Source organism: Nelumbo nucifera, chromosome 1 (assembly GCF_055504915.1).
Source record: "Nelumbo nucifera cultivar China Antique chromosome 1, China Antique-T2T, whole genome shotgun sequence".
Classification (NCBI taxonomy): Eukaryota; Viridiplantae; Streptophyta; class Magnoliopsida; order Proteales; family Nelumbonaceae; genus Nelumbo; species Nelumbo nucifera.
In genome coordinates, this window is record NC_142649.1 from 212,139,782 (window position 1) to 212,151,697 (window position 11,916).

The 11,916-nt window shown below is 44.5% G+C and overlaps 1 pseudogene; it reads right to left on the reverse strand.

Annotated features, from left to right (window-relative positions):
- Positions 1–325: 325 nt before the first annotated feature.
- LOC148804478 (organic cation/carnitine transporter 3 pseudogene) lies at positions 326–7,360 on the reverse strand (annotated as a pseudogene).
- Between the last annotated feature and the right edge of the window lie 4,556 nt (positions 7,361–11,916).

The following is an 11,916-nucleotide window of genomic DNA, read 5'->3' on the forward strand; positions in this document are numbered from 1 at the left end:
CACTGATTGATGCCGGAAAGGGAGCAGAGAAAAGATAATAATGAAATTAAAATGATTTCATAAATCAAAGAAAGGGTAGTTTGGATATTTAAAAACTTTAAATAATCACATCAAAATTTTTTTCTAAATTAAATGACAGAATGCAAATAGAGGGAGTCTTTATTTTGTCATTGACCCCATACTACAAGGGTCTTTCTAATTTGCCATTTTTTGTATTAAGGCGTTGGTACAGTGAACAGTGTAACATCACATCAACATCTCTTTCAGTCTGTACTACCAAAACAATTCAGTCAGCACAATAACTAAACTACCTCTCAGTTGGGAATTAAGTCTGCTTATATCTTGTTTTTATATTCTCGTTAATTATGTTTGCCACCAACACCGGACTGAACACTCCGCCGAACACTAGCGCTTGCCTAACCATCGGCAATGCCGAGTTCCTCGTACTCGTCGGGAGCAACTGCAGTGTGTATATCAGCAACGTGCTGAACATCGTGCACACGCTAAATAAGCTCACCAGCTCCACCGCCACCTGCAATTCATGCCGTGACTCACCCACCACCATGCACATTATACTGCAAATCCCACTTATAGTTGTGAACACCAGCAGCCAACTTCTCCTGTTCACTTTTCTGATAAGAAAGAACGTCAGCAATGGCGATTGTAGCTCTGATAAGGCGTTGAAGGTGAACGCTCAAGTAGAGACTGAAGGCCAGGTTTCTGACCCCCAAAGGCATCCCGTAGTACACCATTCCGATGCCAAAACCGACGGTCGTCATTGCCATTAACCGTAGAAAGGCCCATTCTTTCTCGACCAATGCCTTGATAGTAGAGTAGAGGTTACCGGCGAACGTCTCCGATACAATGGATATGCCGGAGAAGCTCGCGCTTAACCTGAAGCTACTTTGATTCCTCGTGGTTATGGTTCTTAATGCCTTGATTGCTTCGTCTTTGCGTCCTTTCACCAGGAGTCACCTCGGTGATTCACGCATTTCAAAGTGGACGATTATATAGTAAAAGATGTGTTATGGGCCCGGGCGTAGGATCTCGTCATGGGTCTGTCCACCGAAAGAGATTCCTGCTTTCCCTTACCCTTCCCCTTGCGTACAGACCCTATTGTGGCAACCGAGTGGGTGATTTGTCCAAGAGATCACCTGAACTCTCCTTACACCTTTTTTGAACGAAAAATTGAATGCCTTTATTTCAACTCATCGCTGCTTAAATAGGAGATTACAAAAGGGAATTCCTTGTTGGATTCGGCTACGCTAGGGTAATCCAATTCAAACTCAAACTCAAACTTCTACTTCTAAATAAATTACCTACTTCTAATGGTAACACAACTCCTACTTCTAGTGGTAAACAAAACTCTTAATAAGAAGATAAGATAAGATAAGGATAAGGGATGAGGGATCAGGCAGCTGGCGGCAAGTTGGCGAGCAGAGCTGTTGTGGCAAGATAAGGGTGGGCCCACCCTGCTGAGCTGTCGTGTGGGCTCCTCTCTAGTGCTATTGCCGGATGGCGGTGCGTGTGTCTCCTAAGTGCTGCTGCCTATGGTTGCGCACATCCATAACATCACACCCCTCTTAGACAACGAGCTTGTCCTCAAGCTCGAGATCTGGGTAGGCGTTGTGAAGATCGGTCCAGGGAATCTAGGTGGCCTCAGCTGATGGTAGTCCGTCCCATTCCACTAGTACCTCGAAGGTACCTTGATTGATGCGTGACCGAACAAGGGCTCGAGGTTGGAGGATGGGTCTGCCGTCCTTTAGAGGGGGTAGGGAAGGCATTTGATCAGGGGGAGTCCCTATAAAAGGCTTCAGTAGGGACACATGGAAGGTGTCATGGATTCTACTGTGCTCCGGTAGCTCGAGCTGATAGGCAACTTTCCCGATCTGTCTTAGAACCTTGAAGGGCCCGTAGAATTTTGGGGCTAGCTTAGGTGGGACTCGACGCCTGAGGGAGAGCTGCCGGTAGGGTTGGAGTTTCAGCCAAACAAACTGTCCCGGCTCGAACGTGACTTCACGGTGGTGCTGATCGTAGGTGTTTTCCATGCGCGCCTGTGCCTGCTGCAAGCGTAAGGAGACTTCGGCCAGGAGGGCATCGCGATCTTGGAGGCTGCGATCCACTTCTTCCAGCCGTGTTGAACCGAGTTCGTAAGATAAAAGACGGCGAGGGTCTCGGCCATACACCACCCGAAAGGGAGTCATGCCCAAGGAGGAGTGGTAGGACGTGACATCTAGGCTGGTCTCCCACAAGGCAGCAGCGGAGGTACATCTCTATTGTTCGGTTCACCACCTCTGTTTGGCTGTCAGTCTGTGGATGGTAAGCGGAGGAGAAGGCCAGGTCTATTCCTTGCAGTCGGAAGAGCTCCTTCTAGAAGGCGCTGGTAAAGATCGGGTCCCTGTCACTTACAATGAATTCGGGTAGCCCATGCAATCGGAAGATGTGGGCGAAGAAGGTGTGGGCGACTGAAACCGCGCTGTAGGGGTGAGATAAGGGAAGGAAGTGAGCATACTTGGAGAAGCGGTCCACCACCACAAATATCACCGATTTTCCTCCAACCTTGGGTAAGCCTTCGATGAAGTCCATGGAAATATCTGCCCAGATCTGAGTGGGGAGTGAAAGAGGTTGGAGAAGGCCTGCTGGGTGCAAGTTTTCCCACTTCTGTTGCTGGCACATCGAACAGCTCTGGATGAAGTCCCGTACCGAAGCCTTCATACCTTGCCAGTGGAAATCCGCATGGATACGGTGCAGTGTTTTCTGGATACCCTCATGTGTGGCGTTGTGTATGCTGGAGAGAACGGAGGGAATTAAGGGGCAGTCGGTCGGGAGATAAATTCGTCCCTTGTATAGGGCCAAACCGTCGTGCACGAACCAATTTGGGTTGGTCGTTCCAGCTTGTATTCTCTTGATCAGATCGTTCCATTCGGGTGATTGTAGCAGTTCGTTCCGAATGTCTTCCAGCAGGGAGGCTCGGGGCTACGAAATTGCATGGAGGAGCATATCTTTTTCTTGGCGGGACAAGGCATCAGCGGCACGGTTCAAGGCCCCTGCCTTGTAGTCTACCCGGAAGTCGAACCCAAGAAGTTTACTGACCCAATGCTGTTGCAGCGAGGTGGTGAGCCGTTGTTCCAGTAGATACTTGAGGCTATAGTGGTCCATCTTGACTATGATGGTTCTCCCCCACAAGTACGGCCTCCAATGCTGCACTGCCTTAGCTAGTCCAATAAGCTCTCGTTCGTAGGCGGGCAACTTAAGGTGGCGGTCGGCCAACTTGCGGCTGAAGAAAGCGATGGGGTGCCCTTGCTGCTGTAGTATGACGCCTATGCCGGTGTCGGATGCATCGCACTCCACTCTGAACTCAAGATCAAAGTTTGGCAATTGTAGAACTGGTGTGGAGGAGAGGGCTTCTCTTAATTTTACAAAGGCTGCATCAGCTGTACTGTCCCAGAGGAAGGCATTTTTCTTGAGCAGATTTGTTAGTGGAGCCGCCAGCAGTCCATAATTGTGAACGAACTTGCGGTAGTAGCCTGTCAGCCCTAGGAAACCGCAGAGAGCCTTGGCGGATTACGGTCTAGGTCATTCCTTGATGGCCTGAATCTTGGAGTCATCCACAGTGACCCCTTGGCCGCTGATCACATGTCCTAAGTAAAGGACCATGCGTTCCCCAAAGGAGCATTTTGATCGTTTGAGGAAGAGTTGACGTTGTTGCAAGAGTTCATGAACGATCCGCAGATGTTGCACGTGCTCTACCCACGATTTGCTATAGACTAGGATGTCGTCGAAGAATACCAAGACAAATCTGCGGAGATGGGAGTGAAACACCTCGTTCATCAGGGCCTAGAACGTGGAGGGAGCGTTGCTAAGACTGAAAGGCATGACCAGGAATTCGAAGTGGCCATGGTGTGTTCGGAAGGCCGTTTTCTCTATATCTTCTGGAGTCATTTGGACCTAGAAGTACCCTGATCGGAGGTCTAGCTTGGAGAAATACTACACGCCATGGAGCTCATCCAACAACTCTTCTACGACGGGGATAGGAAATTTATCCTTGACCGTCCGGCTGTTAAGCTCCCTGTAGTCTACACAGAATCTCCAAGTCCCGTCTTGCTTGGGTACCAAAAGAACTGGAGAGGAGAAGGGGGAGCGGCTAGGGCGGATGATCCCTTGTTGTAACATGTCTGCGCACTGCCTCTCTATTTCATCTTTCTGCCGATGTGGGTAGCGGTAGGGCCAGACAACAATGGGATTTGATCCAGATATCAGAGGGATTCGGTGGTTGCAGGTTTGGAAGGGGGAAGCCCCTTGGGCTCCTTGAATACTGTAGAGAAATCCGTAAGGAGCCTTTCCATATCCGTTGCGTGTGAGACTTCACCCTAGAGTGTATGCAGTTGCGCCTTTGTTCTTACTCTGGTTCCCTGCCACGTAACCAGTTTCCCATCTAGGTGGAAAGTCATTGTCAGGGCGCTGAAATCCCAAAGGATGGGCCCTAACGTGATCAGCCACTTGACCCCTAGGACGATGTCAAATTCGTCCAAGGAGAGTATGAATAAATCAGTGCGGAAGGACTCTGATCCGACCTGAATTTCGGTGTCCTTGCAGATACCGGGGCTGTGAACTCTTTCCCCATTGTCCACGGCTACCTGTAACTGTGGTCTGATTTCTATGGGTAATTTTAATTGGCGGGCAGCTTGTTCACTGACGAAGTTGTGAGTGCTTCCGGAGTCTACTAGAATACGGACTGGCTGTCCTGCTATCAGCGTCCTCAGTTGCATGGTTTGGGAAGTTTTGATCCCCGTGATGGCGTGGAGGGAGATCTCTGGTTCTGATGTTGCAGGTTCGTCCTCGTCCTCTTCGGGTTCCTCTACCAGAAGACAGAACAACTTCTTGCTCTTGTGCCCGACGGAGTATAGATCATCGCAGTTGAAGCACTGCCCCCTTGCGCGCCGTTCTGCCATCTCGGCTCGGGTCAGCCGCCTAATGGGGGGTGCAGTCCTGCTACTTCCTATGCTTGATGCTGATCTGGAGGGGTTACACGTAGGGAGCCTTTGTTCTCTGCTGGTGATCGAAGAGGGTGTCACTCCTGTTGTCTTCGAAGTTGTCCATGATGATGCCGGCCGTCCTATACTGAGGTTCCCGTGGGAGAGCTGCATTTTCCTTTCGAAGGCACGTGCGAGGTTCATAGCTGTGACTAGATTAGGAGGGTGTTGCATCTCGACGTCCACTCTGAGGGGTTCCACTAACCCTGCTGTAAACATGTCGACTTGCTGGTCTGGGCGTACCGAGGCTGCTCTGGCAAGAAGGGTTTGGAACTAGCATTGATAATCCGCCACAGTTCCGGTTTGTTTGAGGTTGATTAATTCGCCCGGCGGATTACTTGTTAGCGGAGGTCCAAATCGGAGGAGGCAATAGGATTTAAATTGTTCCCAGCTAAGCCCGGGTTCTTCCTATTCTAGACGGTAGAACCAGAGTTGTGCCTCTTCTATGAGGTGGAAGGCGGCCAGACTGACCTTGTCTTTGTTATTGGTGTGCTGGTTGCAGAAGAACTGCTCGCAGCGATACAACCATCCCAGTGGGTCTCCAGTGCCGTTGTAAGACAGAAATTCTAGCCGATTGTATTTGGGGATAACAACTGTAGTCGGGGCAGCGATTTGATGTTCGCCGGACGCTTCTGCCCAGTCCGGCCTGCGGCTGTTGTTGGTGGCGGTTCCTTCTGAGTTTCTTTCTTTATTGGATAAGAACGTCTCCAGCAAGCGCCGAATCTCCCGGACACCGTCCTTGACCTCACGAACCTCCATGCCGGTCTCTGCAAGTTTGTGTTCCAGTTCGTGGACCCTGGAAGACAGCGGCTCCTGTTCCCCCATGACGGTAGGCTCTAATACCAGAATGTTATAGGCCCGGGCGTAGGATCTCGTCACGGGTCGGTCCACCGGAAGAGACTCCTGCTTTCCCTTGCCCTTCCCCTTGCGTACAGACCCTATTGTGGCAACCGAGTGGGTGATTTGTCCAAGAGATCACCCGAACTCTCCTTACACCTTTCTTCAACGAAAAATTGAATGCCTTTATTTCAATTCATCGCTCCTTAAATAGGAGATTACAAAAGGGAATTCCTTGTTGGATTCGGCTAGGCTAGGGTAATCCAACTCAAACTCAAACTTCTACTTCTAAATAAATTACCTACTTCTAATGATAACACAACTCCTACTTCTAGTGGTAAACAGAACTCTTACTAAGAAGATAAGATAAGATAAGGATAAGGGAGGAGGGATCAGGCAGCTGGCGGCGAATTGGCGAGTAGAGCTGTTGTGGCAAGATAAGGGTGGGCCCACCCTACTGAGCTGTCGTGTGGGCCCCTCTCTAGTGCTGCTGCCGGATGACAGTGCATGCGTCTCCTAAGTACTGCTGTCGGGCGGTGCGTGCTGCCGCCTATGATTGCGCGCGTCCATAACAAGATGGCTGGCACGGACATCCAGAGATAAACGGTCCGCCATGAAGACTCTCGGTTGATGTAAGCCATGGCCGGTAACCACAAGAAAACGAATATGAATAAGAAGAATCCGATGATACCCACCTTGCCTCGTCATCGTCTTCCGACGATTTCCGTCGATAGGACGAGCGCACAATTTCCGATCGTAGCGCGGCCGAACCCGCTAACGAATCTCAAGGCGACGTAGACCCAAAGATTGGGAGAAAAGGCCATTTAAGTAGAAGTTACAGACATCATTGGAAATGAGAGGACGAGCATGTTCTTGCGACCGAGATGAGGCCGGCGCAGGTGAAGTTCCATTCCGATAGGACGGATGTCCGTGACGGCTTATCCCTGGTCCATGCATCCTTGGGAAGTAAGCAGAGGTTGGCGGTAGAGTTGCAGGAGGGGTCGTCTTGGCGAGAGCACTGCCAGGTGAGCTCGGCGTCGGTGAAGACGCTGATGAAGGTCTGCTAGGCGATGGCTTGCAGGAGCTGAGCCCACCCGAAACTTCCTATACACCGTTCGATGGTGTCTCTAGAGAGGGAACATGCTTCTCGAGTCGTGGGTGTTCGTTCCTATGTAGTTGTTCGTTCATGGTGGGACCAAGACAAGAAGCAAGATGTGTCCAATCCATACTCGGATAATCCATGTCCGAGTTGGAGTTGTACACCGCATTCCTTCAAAGATTCCTACTTTTGAACTCAAAAGTTCTTGGAGATAGAGATGAAAAAGATGGTCCACATGAAGCAAAGCCGTCTGATTATGAGTGGGTGTCTATTTCCGCCAAATTGAAAATGTTACTTCAATTCGACTTGTGAAGGGTATTTTCGTCAAATAATATTTTCTATTTGTCGAATTAACGGAAAAGGGGGGTCTTTGTCTCTCATGGTTATAGTACAGGGGGTTTTGTCGCAAAACAAAGTACTTTATTACAGATCCTATAATACGGGGGAGGGGGGGTCTTTGTAATTTATTAAGTCGGTAAAGGGCGGGTCAGGAGTCTAGGCGCTAGGGACCAAATCCAAAACCCAAAATTAGTCTGTTTTGTTCTACTGTAATATGTTAATTCCTGTTTGGTACCAAAGCCCATCCCAAATCTAGGACAGATGCTATGGCACTGTCTTTTCGTTATCTTGGGGATCCCCATTTGGGAAGACGACGTCCCAAGTGGAGCCATTAATTCCCTGCTTTTTCCATGGAAAGCAACCTGTTGATACAAAGAGTGGCTCTGAATTGCTTCTCGACATCAAATCATCATCAAATGGTTTTTGCAAAATATCCAAGGGAGAAGGAACCTTCTAGGCAACTGGTTCTGTTTAACCCTTAACCATTTTTAGGCAAAAAATCGTTGACTTGGTTAAGTCGTTCAATTCAGATAACGATTCACGTTTTAATAAGATGCAGAGCAGATCGAAAGATGGGGAGAGACCAAGACAAGAATGATCTCAGATCTGAGACCACCAAGATTGCAGAGATCTTAGATCTCACGATCTCAAATATGAGATCTCAGAGAAATCCGAATGGTTACCGGTAGGGGTGGAGCTAGGGGGGGGACCCAGGGGAGCCATGCCCCCCCTATGGACCAGAAATTTGCACATTTGATACATTTTTATATGTAAGTTTGTTCCCTCCTCTCACTTTTCACACGGTGATTGGCCCTATGTATCGCCCATCCATAAATTTTGACCCCCTCGTAAAAAATTCCTAGCTCCGCCCCTGATCACTGACGAGGGGTGAACGATGTTCTTCTTCTCTTTTTTTTTTTTTTTGTTCTTTCTCTCCTTCATTTCATTTCTTTTTTTCTTTTCTTTGTGTTTCGAACTGGGCTAAGACCGACCCGAAGCCCGGAAGGAACCCCAGGCTCAGACCCCCACCCTACTCATAAACAGAACTTGACAAAATTTCATCGTAGACAAGATTTTTATTAAAAAAAAATCTGATTATGAATATGAATTGAATAACAACAGATCATGAATTGAATGGTGACAGATCAGGGACTGTACTTAGGGGAGAAGATACGGTGTTGCAACTTGTGCATTCGTCCACACGTACAGATCGGGGACAGGGGACTATACTTATGCATTCGTCCACACATGTGCAGTCACTGAATCAAAATTTGACAAATTGGGAAAGAGAATCACCACACCACACCAGCACAGGTCCTATACGCCCATACGAGTACGGTTTGACTGAACGCTTTATAACTGTTCAGCGGCTGTATCTGTGGAACGAAGGATAAGTTTCACGCTAGTATTAAATACATGGGACCCGCTTCACCGCTGAACAGCTAAAGCGTTCAGCTAATCCGAATTAGGCCCATACCTCCTGTTTCAGTGTTCTCAGCCTTATGTGATGTGAGTTGTGACTTGAGAGAAGGGATGACAGAGAGTAATCCATATTTCTATAGGGGGACCATGATCATCTATTTCGGCTGTTTGTTTCAGTCTTTGAGCGTTGTACTAAGCAAAGGTGTCCAACATCTTCATTCTCATTTCTCGCCAGTGCTATCCGAATCAACCTTTGCCTTAACGATTCTTTACCTCTGTTTGGTTCGAGGTAAGATTTTTTGGTGGAATCGGATGGGATAAAAAGCAAAAATGGGTGCAACTTTTCCGCCTATTATTATTTGGTTGCAAAAGGAAAAATAGCGAGAAAATCAACCCTAATAACATTTAGTAATTAAGTAATTAGTAATATTTTTATTATTAATTACTAATATTTATAAGTAGTTAATGAATTATTAACTAAGAAGTAGTATTTTAATTTTCATTTAAAATTTTATTTTATTAATATTTATTATGAATTAATTAATAATTTTTATTTTGTATTATTATTTATTTATTCATCAATTACTTAGTTAGTTAATTATTGACTATTTTGTCATTAATTATTAATTAGTTAATAATACTTTTTATTATTTAGTATTTTATCATTAATTATTAATTATGTAAAATCATTAATTTGTCAAGTAATTATTATCATTAATTAATATTTGAATTTTTATTATTCTATATTTTATTTTATTAATACATGTGGCTTAATTAATAATTTTAACATGTGATTTTTAAATATTATTAAATTATTTTTCATTGATTAGTTATTTTATTATCTATTTATTTAAATTCTTAATAATAAAATAATTATTTAGTTAGTCTTTAATTATTTATTTAATTAATTATTAACTATTTGGTTTTTAATTTTTAATTAATATTAATAACTAGTTAATTACTTATTAACATTGATTATATGTTAATTTTATTAGTTTATATTTTTTATTAATATTTTATTTTATTAATGCATATTACTTAATTTATAATTTTAATATTTTATTTTGAAATATTAATTAATTATTATTATTTTTTACTTTATTAATATTTTATTAATTACTTTTAATTAAATTGCTTTATTAATATTTTATTAAATAATTATTAATTATTAATGGGTCATGAGTCTAATATTAACTCTTAGGAATACTACAAGGAAGGTGTCTTTTTTTTCACTTAAACAAGTTTTCCCCCTCCCCTCCCACTAATTTCCCACCAAAATGGTAGGATTTCACATCCCAAGAATTGGGATCTATAACCAAACATGGGAAGGAAAGAATATCCTTTCCCATCCCGCAAAGCAAACAGAGCCTTAAATTATAATGGGAGAAAGAGCTAGAAGACAGGTTGTTTATATTAGTTATATAAGGTTGTGCTTAGTTTGAAATAAGAAAAGAAGAGAAAGAAAAATAAAGGGAAAACTTTTCTATTCCTTTTCCTTTCTCTTGCCTTCTTTAATATTTTGTTTCTAAAATTAAAAATAAACATAAAATTTAGAGGAATCAAGGAGTGTAGAGGAGTAGGGATCAGTTGCACTTGCAGGAGGGCAAACAAGTGTAGCAGATCCCAACTCTGCTCCTTTTGTATTTTTTCTGGTCCAAAACGGCTTCCTTTGCCAATTGGTGGGGTTTTTAAAACCATCAAAGGGGATGTGGGCATGTGGCAACTGCCAGCTGGCAAATACATTGAGCCTTTTTTGGGTGCATCTACAGAGTCCAAATCAGTTCCTCACAGCATGTTACAGCTGGTTGTGGGGTCGGTGTATTCACATCTACAGGTAGGTTTGTTCATAAGAAGACCCAACCCGACCAAACCAACCAACCCGGACCGACCCAACCCGAGTCGGCCAGGTTTTCTTCAGCACCGTCGGTTTCAGGTTATAAAAAATCATAAACTGATGGTTCAGGTCGGTTTCGGTTTTTACACATGAAAACCGAAACCGACCCGAACCGAACCGACTTAGTAGTTAGTTCCTATTTAGTAGTTACAACCTACTTATTACCTACTTAACTAAGTTGTCTCTATCCTAGTTACAACCTAACTTAATTTATAGTCTTCTAGTTAGAAATGACATTAATGGCAAGTATTATAAGACAACTAGACAATGAATTTTTTTGGAAAAGTTTAAAGAAAAGAATCAAAGGATCCTATTTTCTATGGTCTTTTACACCAAATAGGCAACCAATTACAATTAGAATTAGGTGCCATTTTTTACTTAGATTAGAAGGTTTCTTGAAATATATAAATTTCAGTCTTCTTTCTCTAATACAGTTTGACTTTCTATTTTCTTGATAACTTCTATTCTAACTTGGTCCGCCCCCCTTAGCCCCTCAACTCAAGCACAATCTCTAATACAATTTGACTCTCAAGAATCAAAATTTTGAAATTTCAATTTATTACCATGGTTGAACTTAGAGCCGAAACCGACCCAACCCGACTCAAACCAACCAGGTCGGTTTTGCTTAACACAGGGTCAGTTTCGGTTTCAATTTTAGGTAACCCGACCAGGTCAAGTCGATTGGAAAAATCTCAGTAAACCAACCCGTGAACAGCCCTATCTATAGGCAAGATCTCTTTGTTTGCTATAACAGTTGTTCAGAGGAAGCAATTGGCAACTAATGAGCACGTGCTTGTGGAGTATTCTGGCCCAATCCAATTTGACCCAACCCAAAGTGTAAATCACCTGCCAACGAAACATGTTCCAACTCTCTAGCAACAATATCTACACCGCACATCTCATACATGGCAAGCCCCTCTTTTATGGTGGATCCCTATCTCATATGAGATGTGCGGTGTGAGATGCAGTTGGTAGAGTGCTGGAACGTGTTTTGTTGGCAGAGGATCTCAGCTCAATTTAATGGCGGATTCTATTCGTTTAGTTCAGAGTATTCAGACGAAGCCCACTACTAAGAGTTTTGGCACAAACCCAACTCCCCAAACTATAGGTTGGTTAAATGGGCTAGAAGATTAGTTTAGCCCATGAGTACACAAGTGCCAGAAAATACACAAGGCATTTGCTCCTCATACCAATCTCACAATGTCCTCATACCAATCTCACATCCCTGGAGAGAAATTGTCAATGTATGTTTGAAATAACATGCTATGGATGGACACCACCCAACTAATGGT